The sequence below is a fragment of the Nicotiana tomentosiformis genome, chromosome 1 (assembly GCF_000390325.3).
Source record: "Nicotiana tomentosiformis chromosome 1, ASM39032v3, whole genome shotgun sequence".
NCBI classification, from domain to species: Eukaryota; Viridiplantae; Streptophyta; class Magnoliopsida; order Solanales; family Solanaceae; genus Nicotiana; species Nicotiana tomentosiformis.
In genome coordinates this window covers 104811137-104830818 of record NC_090812.1, presented here as the reverse complement: position 1 = coordinate 104830818, position 19682 = coordinate 104811137, and the positions used below count along the sequence as shown (strand labels likewise).

The 19682-nt window shown below is 36.1% G+C and overlaps 1 long non-coding RNA gene across 4 annotated transcripts; it reads right to left on the bottom strand.

Moving 5' to 3' along the window:
* Nucleotides 1–2837: 2837 nt before the first annotated feature.
* Nucleotides 2838–19187, bottom strand: LOC108949093 (uncharacterized). 4 transcript variants are annotated; one of them, XR_011412434.1, is made up of 5 exons: nt 19018–19187; nt 17683–18316; nt 16473–16611; nt 8450–8672; nt 7971–8358 (listed from the first exon to the last, which is right to left on the bottom strand). It is a non-coding gene; the product is annotated as an uncharacterized lncRNA (long non-coding RNA). The 4 variants fall into 4 exon arrangements; XR_011412435.1 differs by lacking the exons at nt 7971–8358; nt 8450–8672 and adding an exon at nt 2838–6069; XR_011412432.1 differs by lacking the exons at nt 7971–8358; nt 8450–8672 and adding an exon at nt 7110–7765.
* Between the last annotated feature and the right edge of the window lie 495 nt (nt 19188–19682).

Below are 19682 nucleotides of genomic sequence, written 5' to 3'. Positions count from 1 at the left end.
AGGTTTTGAAACTCAGGTCTTTAATTTGAACGACAGTCGGTTTTCAAAGAAAATTAGGAAAGAATCACTAGTTTTCACTAACAAGGAGCGAAGTCATATTTTTCATAAAAAAACGCAGTAACAGACAGTCTCAAATAAATTTTCAAAGACTTGCTTCTTCAAAAAAAAAAAAAATTAAAACCAAAGTACATTTAAAAATCATCTTTCTTACAAACAAAGATTACTCTAACACTTATTCTTCAAAGATAACCACTTTTCTTAACTTAATAATTCAATTTAAAATACAAATCACTTTTAAAACTCTCATAATCTCCAATAACTCTTTAACAATCCCATGGGGTGCAACACATGGGGTCAGTTGTACTCACACTACATTTCTGCACCTTGCGTGCAGATTTTGTAGCTGAGCTGTCGTGGATGGCGTAGCTGGCACTAAAGATATATCTGCTTTTCAGATATAACTATCACTTGTCCTTGGTAGTTTTAGATTTGTACTCTGTTTATGTATAATCCAAACAGATATTGTATTTATTTTCATATCAGCTTTGTAAACCTAAAGTCTTAGAGGCTTATGACTTGTACTACCAATCTTTGGGTTATTGTATGAAAATTCAGTTATTTCACTTATTGGTTTCTTATTATTTTCATTAGAGTTGTGTTGAGTGTTGTTTGGCTTACCTGCCGGGTTGGGTTAGGTGTCATCACGACTAGATGAATTTTGGGGCGTGACACGATACTGGTCATATATTAACGTAGTCATCGATCTAATCAATGCGAATGAAATGTATGTATGCCTCTTATTTATTTGCTAGGCATAAAAAGTCCTCAATTATAGCTCCATCTCCTAGGTACCCTTGACCCTTGTCCTCATGCTAACTACTATACGTAGGATCTTGCATATCTGGTTTTATCACACAAAAATATATAAGAACAAAATTTTTGATATATATTGACAGTTTATATATTCTTGATTCTATTTAGCTTTTGTATACTTTTGTTGAGAGTAGAAAATCATTCTGATGTAATTTCAAACAGTAATAAGTCAGTCTTGTTTGGATGGATCCTTCTTCTTGCTCATGACACTGAAAGTGAAGAGGAAAGGGTCCACCGTTTGCTTTTCTATTTTTCTTTTTATTAGTTTACCTCTACCTTTATCGAATGTAATAAGAGAAATTTCGTACTAAAAAGAGGTTGTGTGGCATGGCCGCAGGGCGGAGCTACCGTTTGACATATGGTTTCGGCAGACCTCAATAATTTTTGCCTATACCATATATCTGTATTAAAAAAATATATTTAATTTGTACAAATAATTTATGTAGAACTCAATTACTTTTTTTAAAATTCAAAATCCTAATTTTGTCTCTACGTAGCCGTACTTTTCATCATTCCCTAAATCAATCCACTAATAAGCACCCGTAAGAGAGATTCATTATATGTGGGATAAAGTTGATGCATAGTAGAAGGGTACGACTTCAAGGGATAAACTCGATCAACCCATCGAATGGTCAACCAAAATATTTGTAGGAGATGAAATCCACACCTCCACTACTCTATTTTAGAAAACGCGACAAAATTGTAGAAATTTTAAAATTAAATGAAAGAAAGTGCTACTAGTGGAGAGTTGAAAAAAAGGAATCAATTCTCCACTAATAGTACTTTCTTTCATTTTATTTTGAAATGTCTAAAATTTTGTCACGTTCTTTTTATATATATTAGACTATTTTATTATGTAACTTTCCCTAAATTATGCATGATATTTGGAGAATTTTTATATTACACTCGGTAATAATGAAACTAAACAAAGAAGCATTTGATTCTTAGCTAAAAACATTCCCATTGTTGAAAAGCTATACTGGTGTATCTAATAAAGGAAGTAAGCATGCCTAAACCTAATTATCACGTTCAATTATGCCTTATGAAAAGGACTAAACGTTTGTTGCAAATATAATCTGGCTTACAAGTCCTGAGTTGAATCCCACATAAAACTAATTAAGACTTAGCTACAGTTGTTAAATATTGCTAAGAAACACAAGTCCAAACAATTTTCTAATTATAAAGATTTGTTTTTTATTTCTACTATTTAACTAACAACTATTATAAAGCAAAACAATTATCAACTAACAAGGATGAAATTTGAGACAAGACTAAGGAGGTCTAGAGTTATGATTTCTCCAATTGTCAGAATCCTTCCCGCTATGCCTTATATAATTTCGCCTAAGTATTCTCTACCGATCGTGAGTACTTTGGGTGTCGTAGCTCTCTCGCCAGCAACAACCACAATTTACTAGACGTATTCTCTCGAACTACGCTAGTTGGCACTAATTCACCGCTCACTACGATCGCACCAAGGTTTCGTTATCTCTAATCCTACCTTTAAATCCTCCGTATTTATCTCACATACGTTAGGAGTGATATTTTTCAACAACAACCTAAATGCGTACTCTCTCTCGAGCAATATACACACTAAATAGACAGAGTTTAATTGATGGCCATACAATCAACAACAATAAATACTTAGTTGAATAAGTAGATAAATCCGACGGCTCAATTATATAAAAACATAACAAGAATTTATCCTACAAAAGGTTCTATCAAAACTCTAGATAACAAATTAGCTATTCATAATAGTATGCAAAACTACAATACTAGAATTCATAACCAATAATGAAAAATAGGAAGAAGGAAGTGAAAAACCCATAAAAGAATTCTTTTCTTTGCTCCTAATGTGTTCTTGCCTCCTTAGGCTAAATACCCTCTCAAAAAGTCTCCCTTTTGGTCGAATCTGCTCAAAAGAACCTCCCCCCCCCCCCAACCCCTTTTAGACATGTTTAGGAGGTATTTATAGGCTAGGGTTGAAGTCCTTGAGTCCAAATCTGGGTCAGAGTCTTTTAACCCGCGTCTTTTAATTACCGAGCTATAGAACTCGCGAGGCCAGACTTATAGCACGGTCAACCTGGCTATAGACCTCGCGAAGCCTGGTCTGTAGCGCGGTCAAGCTGGCTATAGACCTCGCGAAGCCTGGTCTATAGCGTGGTAGAGCAGGCTATAGAGCTGGCTTTACTTGGCCTGTAGCACGGTTTGGGTACTTGATGCTTTTGCGCTCTTTTCTTGCATTTTTGTCCTCTTTTTGTGCAACTTTCATTCAACTATTTCTTCTGATGTTCCTACAATTAAAACAACACAATTTAGCTCAAATGTCGCACAATTAATAACTAAACCAACAAAATATAGGGCGAGCAATGTACTAAAAATATAGCATTTTGGCCTAACATCACCACTCCACACTTAAACGTTGCTCGTCCTCGAGTCAACCACCAATTCATACTAACCTTGAGCACTTTATTTTCTTTTATCACATTCGAAGCACACCATACATATGACTATGGTTGATAGCAATAATTACACTTTAGCATATGCTTTTAACACAACACTTTCTTTTACTCTATGTCATACTTCAAAAACTTATTTTAACAACAAGACAACATGTGTATAACAAACCTAGCCTCATAAACCGACTCAATATCACAATGCATTCGTGGCTTGAACACTTAACATCATAGCGATATCTAATAACGCCACCTATCCCTTGCGAAATCATGTGCCCTCACTACAAGAATAGAAGAGTAAGTTGAATCCATATATTCGAATGCTCAAATATATTTTAAGGACTCACATATATCAAAAAAATTCCCCACTCTCACAAAGATATCACATGCATGCACAAAGTACTATAGGCTTGCCCATTATGTAAACCTCCACTAATGTAGGCTTGCTCGATCTAAAATTAATTAGGACTTTTTTATGGTTGTAATGTGGGTTAGAGGACGGATAGGATATGTTTTTGGAATAGTGACTAACCCTGCTAAGCACTTTAACACATCAGAAAATTATTTTAAACGCAAATTCCTCAATCCCAACTTTAATTTCACAAACAATATCATCTCAAGAGCTTTTTCTTTTTTCTTTAAGCACTACTTTACTTCACACATACTAGCAAGGATAATATATCAATTTATTCGTCTACATATATTTTTAAAATTTTTATTTTGCAATTTTTCTCTCCTTTGCGACTCCCTCTAGTAGTGTGTTCTTTTTCAAAACGCGTGCACCTTTTCTCTTTCATTGGTTCCACTCAAAAGCCACCCAAGTTCCCTTCTTACTTATTCTAACGCTCATTTTATAATTAACGTGCTTTAAGAGGTAAAAGGATCAAAACAATGACAATTATGAATAAAGGGGTATAGGCTTGTAATGTGGTTGCCAAATAAAAGTCTATAGACTCAAAAGGGTTGACTAGGGATAAATTTTATTTGTGGTAGGCATTAAGCTCAAAAAGATCAAAGAAAGCCTGAAATTATTTTTTAAACCAAGCAAAATCTAAAATTTTGCTTCAACTCACATGCCGGGCAAGTTCTAGACTCTAATGCAATGACACGGACTATACAATTTCTCATCACACATGGCACATGACTCACTAAGGACGGTTCCATTCCGATTCTCAAATAATAAAAGTATTCACGAAACTACAAAATATTAAGCATTAAGCACAAAGTGAACACGAGCCAAGAAAATGAGACATATGTGTCAATAGACATGCTATCTAACTCAATAAGGCATGATAAGCAATTTCAAACTATAGGGAAGGTAATACACATATTAGAGCCTAAATATGCTACTATCAAACAAGTCAAAAAGCGCCTAGATATTTCATCTTCATTCTTTTATTCCCTTAATCATATTCTGCTCTAAAAATAAAAAAATTATGACCCGGTCCAGGCTACATCCCATGGAAAAGAACCAAGGCACAAAGAAAAATTATGGGGAATTATTACTACCTATAAAAATAAAAGAAATATTTTTGAATTTTTTTGTCAGAATTTAAACTCTCAAGAAAATTGTCTAGGATATCCATCGTCGGGAAAAGTCCAATATTTTTTTATTTTTCTAAAAAAGCATTATTCAATTAAACTAACATAGCTAAAATAGCATAGAAAGTCACCCAGACAATCTGCTCACCCCACACTTAAAATTATACATTATCTCCAATGCACACCATAAATAATAAGAGGGTAAAAGAAACTCCCTGGTAGGCCAAAGGCCGAAGCACTAGCAGCTCATGGGGTACTCAGCCTTCACCCAGGCCTGATCCTTCGTGCGGGTACCTCACACTTAGTTGCAACCATCTGGTTTCCTGTTGCACCCTTCCAATAGCTTTGATTTCCATGCTCCTAGAAAATCAAAAATCGACACTACAAATACAATTTAAAAATAAAAAATAAAAAGAAAAGAAAAGAAAAAAAAGTAGTAAAGTTGGGTTGCCTCCCAACAAGCGCTTGATTTAACGTCGCGGCACGACGTGAATCAACTTTAACACTTTTCTCTCCACTTCGAATTTATGAATTGGACCTCAAGTTTTGCTTCAAGCTTATGATTATGCTCCTGGGGTGATGGAATGAATCTAACTAGCCCAAGGAAACAATGTAGTATTCTGCACTTCTTGGCCTTTAGATGAGGTGTGTAATCCTGACTTTCTCGCAAGAAAAATTTCTGAATGTAGTCACCTTGTTCCTCATTCCTTGACTCTTCAAGTGGCTTGAATGACTCTATTTCTATGTCATCATCCAAACACAATGTGAAAAAATGCTTGGAGTGTGGACCAATGCGCTCAACTACATGAACATTGGGGTTGTCTACATCCTCGACCCCAATGACACTAGAGTCAACTAAATATGTATCCTCAATATCCTTGGTTGACTTTAGTATTTTTTTTCTACAATATCGGCATCCTCAGATTCTAGTTTGATTGATTGTTGGTGTTTACTCTGACCTCCTCGATTAGAACCTCAATTTCAGTATCTAATTCATGCTTTTCTTGGCTACTATCCATAATATTGGCTTGTTTAGCATTAAATGTTTCAACTAGTTGACTCACATGCGCCTCCAAGTTGAGAATATTAGCATCTTGCCTTTGTATGTGCAGTTGTTTCTTATTATTTTGTTTCACAAGGCACCTTAACATATCCTCGATCTCTTTCAGGTCATCGTCACTGGGTTCTTTGTTCCTATTAACTGCACAAGAAAAAGAAGAACCATCAAAGTAAGGGGTTGGGGAAGATAAGAAATATAAGCGCAACCATAAAAGTGACCATCTTGACCACCACACATATCACATACATTCCACAAATAAGATTGAATTAGTGCACATAACTCGCTCTTGAAAATATTTTGACAATTTTGCCACAGGTGGTTTCCTCCACATTACACACAAGGAAGATCAACAGTAGAATTACCAACATCAAAACTTCCATAATTTCACGATGCCATATTTCTCAAATTAACAAGTAAAACAAAAATTTAAAAAACATCAAATACAAGAAAACAAAAATAAAAGTTCAAACATGAAGCTTAGCAAAATGTACACATACAGCTACACTGCTAGTTCCCCGGCAATGATGCCAAAATTTGATCACGCCCAACTATGCCTTATAAAATGGACTAAGCTGCCGTTGCAAATATAATCTGGTTTACAAGTCCGGAGTCGAATCCCACAGAGAACTAGGGCTTAGCTACAGTTGTTCAATATTGCTAAGAAACACAAGTCCAAACAATTTTTTAATTATAAAGATTTGATTTTTTATTTTTACTAATTAACTAACAACTATTGTAAAGCAATACAATTATCAACTAACAAGGATGAAATTTGAGACAAGACTAAGGATGTCTAGAGTTATGATTTTTTCAATTGTCAGAATCCTTCCCGCTACGCCTTATATAATTTTGCCTAAGTATTCTATACCGATCGTGAGTACTTTGGGTGTCGTAGCTCTCTCTCAAGTAACTACCACAATTTACTAGACGCATTCTCTCGAACTACACTAGCTGGCACTAATTCACCGCTCACTACGATCACACCAAGGTTTTGTTATCTCTAATCCTACCTTTAAACCCTCTGTATTGATCTCACATACGTTAGGAGTGATGTTTTTCAACAACAACCTAAATACGTACTCTCTCTCGATCAATATACACACTAAATAGGCACAGTTTAATTGATGGTCATACAATCAACAACAATAAATACGTAGTTGAACAAGTAGAGAAATCCGACGGCTCAATTATATAAAAACATAACAAGAATTTATCCTACAAAAGGTTTTATCAAAACTCTAGATAACAAATTTGCTATTTATAATAGCATGCAAAACTACAATACTAGAATTCATAACCAATAATGAAAATAGGAAGAAGGAAGTGAAAAACTCATAGAAGAATTCTTTGCCTTGCTCCTTGTGTGTTCTTGCCTCCTTAGGCTAAATACCCTCTCAAAAACATCTCCCTTTTGGTCGAATCTGCTCTAAAAAACGTCCTCCCCCTTTCAGACATATTTAGGGAGTATTTTATAGGCTAGGGTTGAAGTCCTTGAGTCCAAATCCGGGTCGGAATCTTTTAACCCGTGACTTATAATTACCGGGCTATAGAACTAGCGAGGCCAGGCTTATAGCGCGGTCAACCTGGCTATAGACCTTGTGAAGCCTGGTCTGTAGCGCAGTCAAGCTGGTTGTAGACCTCGCAAAGCATGGTCTGTAGCACGGTCAAGCTGGCTATAGACCTCGCCAAGCCTGGTCTGTAGCACGGTAGAACAGGCTATAGAATTGGCTTTACTTAGTGTGTAGCACGTTTTGGGTACTTGATGTTTTTGCGCTCTTTTCTTGCATTTTTGTCCTCTTTTTGTGCAACTTTCATTCAACTATTTCTTCCGATGTTCCTACAAATTAAACAACATAATTTAGCTCAAATGTCACACAATTAATCACTAAACCAACAAAATATAGGGCGAGTAATGTACTAAAAGTATTTTTGACCACTTAAGTCTAAAAGCAAATTAAGTACTCCTTTCGTTCCCGTTCATTTCATGGGAATATGTTTAAATGGATTAAGATAAAAAATTGAAACTTCTTTATTTTTTTGGGTTATAAAAGACTAACTTATGTTAACCTATGTAAGAGGTACAGTGAGCTGGTGTACTGAGGCACTTACACAAACGAAATATTGTGGCGATTGATTGCCTCTTTACATTACTACTACTACTAAGATTCCTGTTAGAATCTGTAAAAAGATGAGATTCCTTAAGCTACTAGAAGTAGGATCCTGTGATGAAGGACAAAAGAGATGCATAAGCTCTGTCACAGGTATATCGTTACTACAAACATATCTAAGCCTACGATAGCCCAACTGATAGAGCTTCCAAAACAAAAGGAGGTGGATGTGGAAAAAAAGTGATGTTGCTGCCCATGAGTTCCTATCCAAAATGAGCCAGTCGATCTGCAACCTGGTTATGCTCCTTGTACCTATGTATCACTGCCGGATCATTCAGTTGGCAGATCAGGAATTTGCAGTCATTTAACATGTGTGAGTATACAATAGAAGGATTACGAAGCATGATTATTACCTCTTGAACGTTTATGTTAATTTCAAGAGGTGTAAGATGATGGTGTACTGCAAGTTGCAACCCCCTTAGTAAAGCAAGTATTTCTAAAGTAATTGCATTTGTTGCTTCTTGTCTTCTTGCATATCCCATTACTCAGTTACCGTTGGCATCGCAAAAGACTCCTCAAGACCTGCCAATCCTTCTGATTTCCGAGGTGCCCCATCAGTGTTTAATTTGAAGTACCCTGTTGTGGAGGTTCCCATTTTACATACATAGCAATTTTAGTCTTTTGATTTTTATTATATTGTGACTTGCAAGGTAAAAGTATTATGTGACTAATTGGTAGATGGTATCGCGTTGTGCGAGGAGGTTCTATTTTCGAAATAATTTTATCACGGGTGAGCCAAAGATGCCATAGTGTGAAAGGAATGAGCTTATTGGAAGGGATAGTATGATGTATTAGGGTGCCAGTTGTTTGAATGAGGCTCCTAAGCCAAGCATGAAATAATGTTGGTCCTATCAATAACTAGATTATCTATTAAAGGCAGCAAATGCATAGCGTTCCAGCAGTATTTGGCGCTGGGACAATTAATGAATATATGACTAATGGTTTCAGGTGCTTGTTGACAAATGGGGCATACAGCCTCGGTAGAAATCCCAAGGCTATGTAGGTATGCATTTGTGAGAAATATGTTGTGACTACTTAACCAGAGGAAAGCCTTAATTTTTGAAGGAATTTGGAGACGCCAAATCCAACCATGGAGATTTTCAGGATGTGAAGTTTTGGTTATAGCTTTGTAGCACGAATTTATTGAAAAACGTCTCGTCATTTGTAAGACCCCGTATGAATATGCCATGACCTACTGTATATGTTGGAAGGTAGTAAATTTGTATACGATCCGTAATATCCTAGGGTAACTCAAAGGACACATGATTTACTCTTCTTTCTGGTATTAAAGTGGATCCTCGATAAGATGAGGTAAACATGCAATAATACTTTTGTGGTTATAAAATATTTTTAAATATTGGCATAATTCATTCCTTTTGATAATTAAAAAAGAAAGAAAACTAAACAAGTGTGTCACATAAAAATTAAACAAGACATTGATTACAAACTAAAGCATGCCAAAATCTACCTAGTCATGTATCAAAAAGCATAACCCATAAATACCGACTAGACTTGGGGAGGTTTTTGTGTCTTCCTCATGGCTAGCTCTTCCTTAGTGGTAAGCCCTATTCCTCAAATTAGTGATTCTTTTGACGGAAGTTGCAGTAGTCCTAAGGTAAGCAACAGATGTGTGGCTCCATGGTTGATGCTACTGTCGGAGTTTGAGGAGGACAGCACCGTCCTCAAATTCTACTGGCAGAAGGGGATGTCATACAAGTACAACACGAGCAAGCAAGTGATGATGCCTGATATTGATTCCGTTTGCTTGGGTTCATTATCCAAGGGATGGCTTGTTTGTATACAGCCTAAAGATTGTCTTCTTTTCATGTCTAACCCACTTTCTGGTAAGACTATCCAGCTTCCATCCATTGAAAGTTTTCCCTGTGAAGACACAACCAAAATTTGTTATTGAGAGAAAATTGAAGATGTGGAATTTTGCCAAGGTGGAGATTTGTTGAAATTGGCAAAAGTACCACATCGGTGGATGACAATTTTGAATGAGAATTTCACCCTATAAAAGGAGGCCTAATGTTTAGGATTTAAATACACCTCTCATTTGCCTTTTATCTTCTTAAGGCATTTGTATCTTCTCTCTTTAGTATTATTTCACTTGTAATTTTGGAGTGGAATAAAATATTGATTGTGTCCGAGGAAGTAGGCAAAATTGGCCGAACCTCGTAAATTCTGGTGTTCTTTTATTGTTGTCTTATTGTCTTGTTTATTATTTAGTGGTTGTCATAATTTTTGGTATAGTAGTTGTGACTCATTCACACTATATACATTTGGCTTCCGCAACAATTGGTATCAGAGCCAAGGTACTGTCTAAGTATGCTCTGTGGTTGCAGCATAGTCTGATCTTCCACATCAGAAAAGATCTATCTTGGTAACTGAGTCAAGGTTCTGTCTGAGTATGCTCTGTGGTTGCAGCTTAGTCTGATCTTCCACACCAGAAAGGAAATAATCTTGATTTGTGTCGTCAGCTACTAAATAATATTTGTGTCAAAATGGGAGACAGTAAACAAGAAGAATCTACATCAAGTGTCAATAATACGTCATCGTTGGCATCTTCGCTTATGACAAGAATTGTGTCAAATGCGAAATTTGCGGTAGAAATTTTTGACGGGTCAGGACATTTTGGGATGTGGCAAGGCGAGGTTCTAGATGTTCTTTTTCAACAAGGGCTAGATCTTGCCATTGAAGAAAAGAAGCCAGATGTTATTGGAGAAGAAGATTGGAAAATTATCAATCGTGTTGCTTGCGGTACCATTCGATCCTACCTTGCTAGAGAGCAGAAATATCCATACACAAAGGAAACTTCTGCAAGTAAATTATGGAAAGCACTGGAGGATAAATTTTTGAAGAAAAATAGTCAAAATAAATTGTACATGAAGAAGAGACTGTTTCGCTTCACCTATGTTCCTGGTACCACAATGAATGAACATATCACCAGTTTCAATAAATTGGTCACAGATTTGCAAAATATGGATGCAACTTTTGATGATGGTGACTTGGCCTTGATGTTGTTGGGATCACTTCCTAATGAGTACGAGCACCTTGAAACTATTCTACTACATGGAAATGACGAAATTTCTCTCAGAGAAGTTTGTTCGGCTTTGTACAGCTATGAACAAAGAAAGGGAGAAAAATAGAAGGGCGGAGAAGGAGAAGCACTAATTGTGAGGGGTCGTCCTCAAAATCAAACGAGGACTAAGAAGGGAAGATCCAAGTCGAGATCTAGACCCAGCAAAGATGAATGTGCCTTTTGTCGAGAAAAGGAGCAATGGAAGAAAGACTGTCTGAAGTTGAAGAATAAGGCCAGACATAACAATGGAAAGGCCATTATGGATTCAAATGTAGCTGATTGTGATGATTCAGACTTCTCATTAGTTACAACAGAGTTATCAACATCATCAGACATATGGTTGATGGACTCGGCTTGTAGCTATCATATGTGTCCCAACAAGGACTGGTTCGTGAATTTTCAAGAAGGAGAATATGGAGTCATCCACACAGCGGATAACAGCCCTCTTACCTCATACGGCATTGGTTCAATAAGATTAAGAAGCCATGATGGAATGATCAGAACATTAACAGATGTTCGATATGTACCGGGTTTGAAGAAGAATCTCATCTCTGTGGGAGCCCTAGAATCAAAAGGGTTCAAAATCATTGCAGAAAATGGAGTAATGAGAATATGCTCCGGTGCACTAGTGGTAATGAAGGCCAATCGGAAGAACAATAACATGTACCGCTATCGTAGTAGTACAGTTATTGGGACAGCGACAGTGACATCCAGTGATGACAAAGAGGCAGAAGCAACCAGGCTATGGCACATGCGCTTGGGACATGCTGGAGGGAAATTCTTGAAAGCTCTATCTGATCAAGGATTGTTAAAAGGTGTAAAGACTTGCAACTTGGAGTTTTGCGAGCATTGTGTCAAAGGAAAACAGACAAGGGTTAAATTTGGTACAGCGATCCATAATACTAAAGGCATTTTGGATTATGTACACTCTGATGTTTGGGGTTCTTCCAAAACACCTTCATTGGGTGGGAAGCACTATTTTGTAACCTTTGTTGATGATTTTTCCCGAAGAGTGTGGGTGTATACAATAAAGAGAAAAGATGAAGTGTTGTGAATTTTTCTCAAATGGAAGACGATGGTAGAGAATCAAACAGGCAGGAGGATCAAGTGTATTCGCACAGACAATGGAGGTGAATACAAAAATGATCATTTCAATAAGGTCTGCGAAAATGATGGCATCGTCCGACACTTCACTATCAGACATACACCACAACAGAATGGAGTGGCAGAACGTATGAACCGGACTTTACTGGAGAAGGTACGGTGTATGTTGTCCAATGCTGGCTTGGGCAAAGAATTTTGGGCTGAGGCAATTACATATGCATGCCACCTCATTAATCGTCTACCATCTGCTGCTATTGATGGCAAGACACCATTTGAAAAATGGTATGGAAAACCTGCTGTAGATTATGACTCTTTGCACGTGTTTGGCTCAATTGCATACTATCATGTGAAAGAGTCAAAATTGGATCCGAGAGCAAAGAAGGCTATATTTATGGGGATTACTTCTGGAGTCAAAGGATACCGCTTATGGTGTCCAGAGACAAGGAATATTATATTCAGCAGAGATGTTACCTTTGATGAATCTGCCATAACAGATAAGGTGACAGTTGAAGATGTCAAACAAACTGGTGGTGCATCAAAGCAGGTGGAGTTTGAGGGAAAATTTATTTTTCCTACACAAGAAGCAGAGGAGGAAACTCATGAAGATTACCCTCTGGAAGAAGAGCCAGTAGAGAGGGAGATTCCAACTCAGGAACCTCGACAACAACTTGAATCAATAGCAACCAGCAGGCCAAAAAGGACAATAACGAAACCTGTTCGTCTTATAGAGACGGTTGCTTGTGCAACCTCAATTGTAGCTGATGGTGTTCCTACCACTTATAAAGACGCAATCCAAAGTTCAGAAGAAGATAAGTGGAGGATTGCCATGAATGAAGAAATGCAGTCCCTTCATCAGAATCATACATGGAAATTGGCCAATCTCCCGAAGGGAAAGAAAGCAATTGGGTGCAAATGGGTATTTGCAAAGAAAGAAGGATTTCCTAACCAAGAAGATGTTCGCTACAAAGCAAGATTGGTGGCCAAAGGATATGCTCAAAAGGAGGGAATTGATTACAATGAAGTATTTTCTCCAGTTGTAAAACATTCCTCCATTAGAATTATGTTGGCTTTGGTAGCACAGTTGGATTTGGAACTAGTTCAGATGGATGTAAAAACTGCGTTTTTACATGGAAACTTGGAGGAGGAAATCTACATGAATCAGCCAGAAGGATTCAAAGTTGCTGGAAAAGAAAATATGGTATGCAAACTTGAAAAATCGTTATACGGATTGAAACAATCTTCTAGACAATGGTACAAGCGATTTGACAAGTTTATGTTGCGACAAGGGTACAAGAGAAGCAAATACGATCATTGTGTGTATTTGCGCAAACTTAATGATGGTTCCTTTGTATATCTTCTCCTATATGTTGATGATATGTTGATAACTTCCAAGAATTCGGAAGAAATTGATAAGTTGAAGATTCAACTGAAGGAGGAGTTCGAGATGAAGGATCTGGGTGAGGCAAAGAAAATTCTTGGCATGGAGATAATAAGAGATAGACGTACAAAGAAACTCTGTTTATCTCAGAAAGAATATTTGAAGAGAGTACTAAAGCGTTTTGGCATAGATAAGAAGACTAAGCCAATTAGTACGCCACTTGCTCCCCATTTTAAGCTAAGTACTACTATGTCGCCAAAGGATGAAACTGAACAGGAGTATATGTCAAGGGTACCATACGCAAATGTTGTTGGTAGCTTGATGTATGCAATGGTTTGTACGAGACCTGACATTTCACAAGCCGTTGGAGTTATTAGCAGATATATGCATAATCCAGGAAAGGAGCATTGGCAAGCTGTGAAATGGATTCTACGGTATATTCATAGTACTGTAGATGTTGGGTTAGTTTTTGAGCAGGAAGGCAATCGGTCTGTAGTTGGATATTGTGACTCAGATTTTGCGGGTGATCTGGACAAACGAAGGTCAACTACTGGTTATGTGTTTACTTTTGCAAAGGCACCAGTTAGTTGGAAGTCTACTTTGCAGTCAACAGTTGCTTTGTCTACAACAGAGGCAGAGTACATGGCTATTACGGAGGCTGTGAAGGAGGCAATTTGGCTTCAGGGGTTGCTAAAGGAGCTTGGTATTGAACAAAAAAATATTACAATTTTTTGTGATAGTCAAAGTGCTATTCAATTAGCGAAGAACCAAGTTTATCATGCAAGGACGAAGCACATTGATGTTCGGTATCATTTCGTACGAGAAATCATAGAAGAAGGTGGAGTCACGGTGAAGAAAATTCATACTACGGAGAACCCTGCTGATATGCTGACAAAAGTGGTGACTGCGGTCAAGTTTCAACATTGTTTGGATTTGATCAACATTGTTGAACACTAAAGATTGAAGATGAAGACACAACCAAAATTTGTTATTGAGAGAAAATTGAAGATGTGGAATTTTGCCAAGGTGGAGATTTGTTGAAATTGGCAAAAGTACCACATCGGTGGATGACAATTTTGAATGAGAATTTCACCCTATAAAAGGAGGCCTAATGTTTAGGATTTAAATACACCTCTCATTTGCCTTTTATCTTCTTAAGGCATTTGTATCTTCTCTCTTTAGTATTATTTCACTTGTAATTTTGGAGTGGAATAAAATATTGATTGTGTCCGAGGAAGTAGGCAAAATTGGCCGAACCTCGTAAATTCTGGTGTTCTTTTATTGTTGTCTTATTGTCTTGTTTATTATTTAGTGGTTGTCATAATTTTTGGTATAGTAGTTGTGACTCATTCACACTATATACATTTGGCTTCCGCAACAATTGGTATCAGAGCCAAGGTACTGTCTAAGTATGCTCTGTGGTTGCAGCATAGTCTGATCTTCCACATCAGAAAAGATCTATCTTGGTAACTGAGTCAAGGTTCTGTCTGAGTATGCTCTGTGGTTGCAGCTTAGTCTGATCTTCCACACCAGAAAGGAAATAATCTTGATTTGTGTCGTCAGCTACTAAATAATATTTGTGTCAAAATGGGAGACAGTAAACAAGAAGAATCTACATCAAGTGTCAATAATACGTCATCGTTGGCATCTTCGCTTATGACAAGAATTGTGTCAAATGCGAAATTTGCGGTAGAAATTTTTGACGGGTCAGGACATTTTGGGATGTGGCAAGGCGAGGTTCTAGATGTTCTTTTTCAACAAGGGCTAGATCTTGCCATTGAAGAAAAGAAGCCAGATGTTATTGGAGAAGAAGATTGGAAAATTATCAATCGTGTTGCTTGCGGTACCATTCGATCCTACCTTGCTAGAGAGCAGAAATATCCATACACAAAGGAAACTTCTGCAAGTAAATTATGGAAAGCACTGGAGGATAAATTTTTGAAGAAAAACAGTCAAAATAAATTGTACATGAAGAAGAGACTGTTTCGCTTTACCTATGTTCCTGGTACCACAATGAATGAACATATCTGGGGATTTATGACTATAAAAAAGGAAGCTTTTTATGCTGTTACTACCCTGTCGATGTAGACAAGATGCAGGGGATTCTACCAGCTCCTATTTGGTTCACCCCTAATGTTGATGCAACATGCTTGGCCTCCACTTTAGGTCTCTAAACTTATTGTGGATCATGTAGCATAGTGTAAGCAGCCTGATGTTGGCTCATTTTGTATTTCTTTTAAATTAAACTCTAGGTTTCTGATTATGTAGCTCCAACATCTAACTTGATGTCCGAAGCAATTTGATTTATAGCCAGTTTCTTTTCCAGTCCATCTTACGTTTCTTGGTTATATTTCTGTTGTACCATCACCATCATCATCACAAATAGCTTCTCCTCTTATTCTACCATCTCCGCCAACAAATATTTCTCTTGTATCATCATCTCCTTTAACCACATGGCTATCTCTAATTTGTGGGGTTTGCAAACTACCTTTCTCTATTTTAAGGACACCAATGTCTTAAGACTGTCACTACATCCAACCCTTTATTTAGGCTATCTATTATCATGTCTCTTTATCTGGTAAAATAATAAAATTTTAGATGTAAGACTCCCTCTTTTTAGCCTTTGTAGGGTAAAGAAAAGGGCGCACCACTTGGGAAGGGAACAAAAAGATTTATAAGCATAGATATTAAAGGCATGCTTGAAACATCCTATAGATGTTTAAAACACTTTCTATAAAATGTTTCAAGCATTTACATGATGTTTGAAAGATGTTTCAATCATCTTTGAAACATCCAGCAGAATGAGCCGTACCGGATCATCTTTGATCTGAACTGGATCGGGCCTGTCATTTTCTACTTTTTCAAATAACCACCTCTTCATCCTCGGCAAGGTTCTCTCTTTTGGATAATCTTTTGGCCGTAATTGAGGTAAGGCTTCAAATGCCCAAAGCCTACATTGTGTGATCAAACAGTAAATAGAAGGTTATATAAATAACATAAAAGTAAAAATAATAAACAAGATTTATCTAGTTACCATGAAAGTCTAAGAAAATCCATAGAGGTTAATAAGAGTCACTCTTTGATTATTGACGCTCTTTCTTATCTTTCATAATATAATAAAAAGTCAAATGAAAAATATTTTAGCCCCATGGATAAATGTAGAAAGCCTCTTTTGTCGAGGCCAGTCTGACTGTATCTTCAGACACACCACAGTTCATATCCTTTGCCAACAAAATGCAGTGAACTAACCAAATCAAGCATAGTTCATATTTATGTTTTTAATTTTTTTTGGATTTGGATTTGATTAAGTCAAACACTAGTTTATCAGTCAAAGATATCTTTCCTTTGGTATAAGTTTTCATAAATTTCCACCATCAAGAAAGTACTTTTATCTTCAAATTAGTATAAGAATGTCTACAGTTGAGTTCAGTCGTTATGGCAAACTCACAATGGTCGAAGCGGACTGGTAATCTTTTATAATTAACCCATAAATCTTGGGTCTTCTCCCACAATACTCTACTGCAATATAGATACCTTAAATAGTGTCTCCTGAGACAAATCTAAAAGTTCTTGAAAGGTCTAGTCCTAAACTTATTTTCGAGGCCCTCATCCTGCTACAACTTTCTGAACTTACCCATACCTGCTAATCCTAATGAGAATCTTACTATGATCTTCTTATTGAAGGTCTCATTATCATCCAAAAATATCTTGAACTTGAACGGTGGAAGTTCCGGCCAAAGCCTTAAGATTTCAACCTCGCAACTATCAAACTCATCTTTAGGCATCTCAATCTTTACATGATTTAAAAATATTGATTAATAATAGGCACAAGAATAATGAATTTAATAATTATTAAAATCTCTTTCCAACTTTTTTTAGTGAAACATCCTATGAAATGTTTCAAACATCCACATAGATAATTTAAACATCCAACTAGATGTTTTAAACTTCCAGGGAGAATTTCAAACATCCAGAGAGATATTTCAAACATCCAGAGAGATGTTTTAACATATTGAGCTTACCTTAACAGATTGAGAAGGTGCATTGTCATTCTTTTTCTTTTTTCTTCTTTTTGTCTCTGCCTCTTTTTCTTCTTCTCTTGAAGCTTCTTCTTCTCTTAGTTTCAACATAAAATATTCATCTCCGGAGGTCTCTTCTTCTATTTCTTCTCCTTCAACAGTTACTATTTCCTCTTATGATTTTCATCATCAACATTTGTCTCCCCTTGTCTTTCTTATCCTTCAACGGCTGTTGTCTCCTCTTTTGATTTTTCATCATCAACTTCTGTCTCCTCTTCTATTTCATTCTCTATTTTCTTTTCTCCTTATCCTCTTCTTTTTCTCTCTCCTTATCCTCTTCTTTCCTCTTCTTTTTCTTTTTCATTATCTTTTTCTTTCTCTTTTTCCTCTTCTCCAGCATTCTCTCCTTTACTACTTCAGTAGCAGTGTCTCCTCCTACCTGATTATTCTATCCTCCTCCTATTACTACTACCGCCTGAAGAGGTGTAACTTCCACTTCAGCTACAATGAGAATTGATTGTTGTATCTCATTTTCCTATGATGTCCTAATTTTTTTGCTAGGTCTTTTAGAAGGAGAGCCACTTCTTCTTTTTAGCCATTTCTCCTCTCTTTGACACACGTTCCTTTGTCATTTTATCTACACACTCAAACAAGTAACAACCATCAACAAGTAAACAAATAATTTACTCCTAACATATAAAAAATTAACGCTATAAATAATCAGGTATTCTTTGGTGAAACGTCTTTTGGATTGTTAAACATCTTTACAGTTGTTTCAAACATCTTATATGCAGCTTCAAACATCTAATGAGATGTTTGAAACATCTCTGAAGATATTTTACAATCAATGAGTTGTTTACAAGAAGGATATTTCAACCATATTTAAGATGTTTCAAATACTCTAATGAGATGTTTGAAATATCAGCGCAAAATGCCACTAACCAAACTCAGAAAAATATTACAATAATTGCACAACATATAACAATAACAATAACAACACAAATGTTTAACGATCTCTTAAGATGTTTCAAACATTCAAACGAGATGTTTGAAACAAATTGGCAAAAAATCGTTCCACAGACCCAAAAATAGAGCAATATAGTCATTTTAATATCACAACAACAAAATTTCTAGGTCTGTGGAACAACCACATCAACAACATAAAAGTACCAAATCTTCGGTCAAAAATATCAACTACACGACAACTCTAAAATTTAGGCACGAAAACTACACAACGACACGAAGATACAAAAACACCAAGAAAAATAAAAGAATCTATAGAAGTCGAAATAACAAGTTTAGGGCTCATCAATGGGGTAGAAAAATAAAAAAAATTACCTTGATGATGGAATTTAGAAAGTTTGAACGAAATTGAGTAGAAATAGAGCCGATTTTTGGAGCCCCAAATCGTGAAATAACTGATTTTGGAGGTTGAGTTTGAGGGAAAGGGGGAGGAAGATTCTGAAAAGTGAAGAAAGAGAAAATAGAGAATGGGATAGGTGGGGAACTATTTTGGGTGATGGGTTTACTTATTTTTTAGTTTTTTAAGTTTTACTCCAACATTTTCTTATTTTTAATTTGGCCCCCGAACACCCTTGATTAACCGGCCTTTCGTCGTTTGGATATAAGAATTGTGAAAATTCGGAAAATAATTAAACAAAAAAATTTTCAAGCGAAAACGATATTTAAAAAATATAGTAGTGTTTGGACACGAATATAATTTGAATATATTTTTAAATTATTTTAAGTACCCGTTTTTTCATAATATTTTTTTTTCTTTTTTTTTTTTTAAAAAAAAAAATATGTTTATCCATGAAATTTTGCAAGAGTTTTTCAAAAAGCCTTTTTCCAAATTTTCAAAAAATATTTTCCCACTCACAAAATTGCAATATTTTTTCAAGTTAAATGTATATCCAAACATAATTTCAAATTCTAAATATTTTTTTAACTTATCTTCAAATACTATTTTTTCTAAAAAATTATAATTTTTATGTCCAAACGTA